The sequence below is a fragment of the Tribolium castaneum genome, chromosome 8 (assembly GCF_031307605.1).
Source record: "Tribolium castaneum strain GA2 chromosome 8, icTriCast1.1, whole genome shotgun sequence".
Classification (NCBI taxonomy): domain Eukaryota; kingdom Metazoa; phylum Arthropoda; class Insecta; order Coleoptera; family Tenebrionidae; genus Tribolium; species Tribolium castaneum.
In genome coordinates, this window is record NC_087401.1 from 12,152,030 (window position 1) to 12,158,995 (window position 6,966).

Consider the following 6,966-nt stretch of genomic DNA (forward strand, 5'->3'; position numbering starts at 1 on the left):
AAAAATATACAGGTTTTTTTTAGGGCCTACATTAGAAATTTTTCAAATTCTAATATAACTAGAGCTTTAAAATTTTGTATACGATCTAAATCGACCATTCTGATTTCAACTAATTTTTTTTCAAAATGGCTGAGCTTTCGGAACTACAAGAAATTGGCGTCATGTTTAAAATTCATCCAAGTGGTTGGTACTTATCTGTCATAGTTTTTGACATAAGTCAATTTTTTGTTAAAATTTTTATTTGTAAGGGTTTATTTAAAATATCACAACCCTTTAACCCTTTGCTATAAGTGAATAATTTTTTTTGCATTCGATAATCAAAGATTTGAAAAGTCTTTTTCAAAATTGTCAACTGTTTAAATTCATGGCTAGTATGATTTTTTTTTAAAATGTTATTAAAAAACTGCTATAACTCAGTTCTTTCAAATGGAACGACTTTATTTTCTTAACGGCAATCGAAAGAACATCGATATTTATGGTGATTTTTATCAATATGTCCTATACCTATCTCTTACAGTTTTTGAAAAAAATCACAAAACACGGATTTTTTTCGTAATTTTCATAGGTAAACAAGTAGACCTTACAAAATTGTCAACAACTGTCATACTTAAATATTTTATTTAGTTTTACCGAATAAGCTAAAACAATAATATTTAATATAGTTTATGCTAAATTAGTGAATTTTGTAAAGTAACTCAGTCACTCTGCCATCGAATTTTGAACTCCTTAAGTGAAAATGGTGAACAAATAGGAATTTTTTTTCATTATTAGCACTATTTTATCGTATTATTCAAAAGTTTAGTTGATTAAAAATGAAAATAATGTGCTAATTTTTTGTTTTTTGCAATAATTTCAAATACTGTAAGAGATAGATATAGAGGATGTTAATAAAAGTTCACATTAAAATTTATGATTTTTTATTGTCATTGAAAAAACATTGCCATTCCATTTGAAAATACTGTTTTTTAATCCTTTTTTAATCATCATTTTTAAAAAATCATAGTATCCTTGCAATTTGACAGTTGTCAATTCTGAAAATTTGAGAAGACTCTTTGAACCTTTGGCTATCAAATGCAAAAAAATTTAATCACTTATTATAAACGGTTCACGAGCTGTGATATTTTAAATGAACTTTTGCGAATAAAAATTTAAATAAAAAGATTGACATACGTCAAAAACTATGACAGATAAGTATTAAAAATTAGGTACGTTTTAGTCAGTTTTAAAAGGAGAATTCAAAAATGCAATAAAAATAGGTGATTATTATTGAAATTTTCTAAGTTAGCGCTAATTTCTCGTAGTTCCGAAAAATCTGCCATTTTGAAAACAATTTACTTGAACTCATAATGGACGACTTGGATTGTATACAAAATCTTAAAGCTCTAGCTATCTTAGAAGTTAAAAATTTGTGATGTAGGCCTTAAAAGAATCAGCCTGTATTATGATCAATGTTATTAAAAAAATGTCAGTAACGATGCTCATAATAATTTTAAGTCAAGTTGAGAATTGTGTTTTTTTCTATAGAGAAAATTGATACGTGAAAACATTTTTGTTAAAATAAAACATTTTTATACTCCAAAATGTTGTCACTCGCTATAAAGTATGTCAGACGCCGTACTTCGTGAAAATGCCTAAGTGATTGAAAAATATTGAAAAAAAATGCCATAGTTTGGCACATTTTTGTTAATTTTCAAAGACAAAATTAGTAAGAAACAATAAGAAAAAAAAATTGATTTCAGCAAATAACTTGATTTAGATGGTGACAAAACAAAGCAAGATATTTTTAACATCAAAACTTGTAAAAAGGTACGCCTGTACGTTTTTTGTGTTCTCGTGAAGACAGGGATTGAATCGGTCGAGATGAGTTATGGTTTTGAAAGGTGTTGGTCTGGTAGACACACAATGGGTAAAGTCTTGAAAAAAAATTAAATGGGTTAAAAGTTATGTTGGTTTGAGAAGTGTGGTGGGTGGCAGCGGGTCCTAATCAAATCACATCAGCAGCAAGCAACAGCAGCGTCTCTGTGAAGAGGCAAGGCAAGGTAAACACACAACAACTGTCGCTTAAGTCTATTCATTCGGTATTTATTGATGAATATTGTCTGAATCGTGCACGAACGAGCGAGCGAGCAGTCAGTCTGCCGTCTCTCCACATATCCACATATTCGAGACAATATTAATTGTGGATTCCTTGCGGAGGAGATTCGATTGTTGACATACGAAGCAGCGAAAGCAATTACTTGATAGAATCGGCCGACAATGCGCGTGTTCTCTGCCGATACGCAAACCAAGAGCCGAAAGCGCGAAAAAATTTAATTATGAACGCAGCAATAAAAGTTCCGAAACAAACACAATAACGAAAACAAATAGGGACACATAAACGTGCAGCGCCGAACATAACTCACATAAACAATAGTAAAGCGTCACCTCCTACAGACGAATGCATCTTTATCTTTGCATTTTACGCGACAAACGGAACAAGAAGTATCGATTCACGCCCGCTAACATCCACAGTAAATTACGGCACTGGCGAAAGGGACGAAAAAATCGCAGTACTGCACTGGCGTGCCGTTTATTCGCGCGAGATGATTTACGCGGAGGCGAGCGAAATAAATGGTACGAGACGCGATACAAATGACAAGGAGGAAAGAGGAGAACGGAGAGGACATCGGAAGGACATTAAACAATATCTAGAAAGGCCGTATCTCAGGTTTCTGTGTTCGGAATCGAATGCATCCAATAAATCTCAGACTTAAGAATATTTTATCGTCGTAAACACGTACTAAATCAAACCGAAACGACTATTGATCAGTTCCCGTGTGGGCTTTGACCATTTTTGCCCATTCGCACATGGGATACACGACACGAAACGCAACCAACAAAAACGCAAATACCACAACGCGGCTCGCACACAAAAAATTCATTTTTCACAATTGGAAACTATTTTTTGCGAGGCTGTATGCTGTGTATTACATTTCAAAATAAAGCCAAAATTGTAATTACTAATTAATAAACTATAGTCATAATATTTCTAAAGTACAGCGATTGATATCCGGGCCATTATATTGGTTTAAACCGAGAAATTTTAAAATTTATTTGTTTCAAGTTTGTTTAATAAAATCAAGTGTAAATTACCCAGTGAAGTGAAAAAGGCTTATTTACTTTAGGGTAATTCAGGGAAAGTTGACCTACATTTAAATAAAATCAAAAAAAATTTAGAAATTATATATAACAAGTTACCGAAAAGTAAAAAAAACAAGATAATTAGAAGTTGGGCCATCTGTACCATATTGCTAGGGTGAGATGACTCATACTCATTAACAATGGGTGAATGGCCCAAAAATATTTAAACTGTTTTAAGTTGGTATTATTATTTTTTTCTTGATTATATTTTTATTTTTGATTATAATATAATTACATTCTTATCTTCTATACAGCTCCCACAGTCTACTTTTACCATCATGTTCGATATTGTAACTACAGTTTTGTGTTTCAAAATTAAATAAAGATTCTTCAGTCTATGAATTATCTTTTTTTATAAGTTGTTTTACTTTTCCTGTTATTTGTTTTACAATTTTCACTTTTATTTTTGCTTTTACAATCTTATGTTCTTCCTTCTCCGGTTGTTAAATAAAGAATAGTATAAGAACAAATGGTGGGCCATATATTTCATATAAAATTGGGTCATCTCTCTCGCTGATTTTTTTGTTTAAAAAATGAAGGTAACGTCAACCTCATGACTTAAACATACTCAAAGTATAAATCACTGAGATTTAGAATTTTAGAATTAGATTTAGAATTTAGAATCACAATAATTTAAATGGGTCATCTCACCCGCTGGAATAACTTTACCGGACTTACCCTATTGTTTTTGCTCTACGGAAAATTTGGAAAAATATGTCAATCAAACCTATAGCATTTCTTGAAATTATGTGAACACGTTTTTTTATTTTCTATTAAGTAATTGCATTTTTGTCTAGTCTAGAACTAAATATATTTTTTTAATAGTTACTTGTGTGTTTCTATGCAGATAATTGAAGCTTGAATCACTCTTTGAAATATTTAAGTCCTACGGCGTTTAACATAACATACTGTGTGTGACAAAATTATGTAATAAGTTTTTTAATTTTGTGATCTGTTTCAAGGTAAACGTAAACTAAACAAATTTTGGCAAAATAATCCAAAAACCACATTAGATTTAGTCTTTGAGTTAAAATTTTAAGTTTAGAAACGTCACTAAAATAAACCAAAAAAATCACCAAATTAAATTAATCGAAAAAAAACTTATGCTTCTTTTTAATGTTTGCAAAATTTTATTGAAACCAAATTCAAAGATCAACACCATTATGCTAAAATAAATTGCCAGTTTTGCTTTTTTTCGAGAAATAAAACTTTTTTTCTCGAAAATTTTCTACAACCTATCTGAAAAATCATCAAATTTTATCGAAATTAAAATTAATTTAACCCGATTTTACCTTATTTCAGTCAATTTAGTTCGTTTTTGAACTTGACATTTACAAAACGCGCCTTAAAACTACAAAAAAAAAATGGAGCTGCTGATTCTTTACCAGCTTCACTTGATTTAACTGAAATTTTGTCAAAATGGGCCGAAAAAACACAACATTATTTAGTCGAAATTTTTAAATCTAAATTTAGAGACGTCGCTACAACATATCCAAAAATTACCAAATTAAATACAATGTGTTTTTAAATGATTCTCATCTAGTTAACTTTGAAATTGGTTTACATGTAAAAAATTGTGCCGCTCTGCTCAACTGAATTATCTGTCAATAATTGTCAAAGCTGTCAGTTGAAAAATTCACAAATTGTTAATTAATTAATTTTAAGAATATAATTAAAATGCAACTTAATTGTTACACTGTACAAGAAAACACTTTTTTTGTCGAAACTTATATCTGAATTAGCAATGATAATATTCGGCATCTAAATGCCTGTCATTAATTCTGTAAAGCGGCATTTCCGATTTTACATGGGCAATTCACAGACGACTAGATGAGAATCATTTAAAAACACATTGTAGAATCTTTGAGTGGAAAAATGCAAAAACGGAAATTGTCAAACAATTTGTAGGTAGATTTATTGCATAAAGCTTTCGTAGAATAAATTTATTTTCGTTCTATTCGAATAAAAAATTGTATATTTAAAGCAATTTTTTGAAGAATTTTAGTCGTCTTCCTTTTTTTTAAGTTAATTCTTTTGAACTTGGTGTCTTGGCTCACGTGTGTCTCATTAATGTAAAATTGCCTAGCAGGGCTTAAACTGGGGGTGGTGTCCTTCGTCCGGAAATGCGGCGATTTAGAACACAATGTCAGCAAGTAGATTTGACAGGAGCGTTAAATAACAGATTCATCCAGGATGTACAACATTTCAACTATTAGCAATAACACGGTCTCACACTTACCAATTTAGTCGTTGTGACACGGTGCTTTAGTCCACGTCATGAGTGCAATTTCGGGTGTTTTTCCCCCGACTTAATAAAAATGCAAGTTAAATAAGTTTCCGTCCAATTAGACACGGCCGAAACCCTTTAACTTCCAAATCAAATTATCAGAAATCCAACCCTTCCGAATAATAAGAAGTTTAAAAGTGTTGAAACGAGTAATTAAAAAATATAAGATCGAATACAAATTGAGTTATTGCTGTAATTTCACTCTCAAACAAAGGGTTGAGCCTCAAAGAAAACTTGCGGCGGGGTGAAAAAGTATAAATCACAAATGAAGTGGTTTTTTCAGAGATAAGGGGCGAGTCTTACAAACTGAGGGACTTTAAATTAAAAAGGGGTATCGAGTAATAAATTTCTGATACTGTTTTAAAACTAACTTTAACAAATAAACTTGTGCCGTGGGCCTGTTTCTATTGATTGATTATCGGACATTACGGTAATGACGCTTGGCCTTTTGTGGAGATATTGAGTTGTTCGGCTTGATGATCCCGAACATTATTTACGACGGCTTTATACACTTGATGCTCCATCATAATAAAAATTTTAACATCACTCAGGTAGATTCCGAGGAAAAATTTTCGACGTATCTTCAGCGTCCATCTCCACAAGTGATCATAAATTCATTGATTTATTAAGATTGGCCCCGGATGCATTATACCAACAATATAGATTCAGTGATATCACAAATAACTAATCCGAGGATTCAACTCTTTTAGCACGGGCTTTATGGCACTCTAAATTTTAGTTTACGGCCACCAGTGACTTAATTAGCTTTTCTTTCAGAAAGAAATTTTCTAGGAAAACACTTTGTTAACAAATTGCGTCAGCAATTATCAAACCAGTCATAATAAAATTAAAATTGCCGGGATAAATCAGATAAGCCGTTCCAGTTCATTTCATTAGAAACATTTTCGCAAAAAACCGGCATAATTTAATAAATTAGCAATAATGTTCCACGTAACTTGTCACTCGCAATTGTCCAATCTCGCAGTCAATCTCTAGCCAACCCTTCGTTTGAAAAATCTTGTGTAACTTTCATTATCGAAACCGAGAGACGCGAGGATTTTTTCCGTCTTCCTGAAAAATTAATTAAATCTCTCGAATTGAGTTTTGTTTTATAATTTGTCGGAATTGAAAAGCGCGCTTATTGTGATTCAATGAATTTGATTAAAATTTTAATATTGTTGATTTGTTTTCGTTTATGACCCCAGCGGTTCTTTTGATAAATTAATGAATTTTTTATTTGACGGATCGGCTATTGAGGACCCCCTCTCGGATTTTTCTCAAACATTAGTCAATAACGAGGCGAAAAATTACACTAACCGACACGAAAAAATGCGAAAATTGCAATCACAATTAGGACTTAATTCGATTTTAATTGCAACAAAAATGCTCGTGTTGAAATTGAGACAAGAGCTGAAAACAATACAAGGGTGCCATTACGCCTAATTATACAGCGTGTCCCAACGAGTTGCTAAATACATGTACAAGATTTATAAAAAACA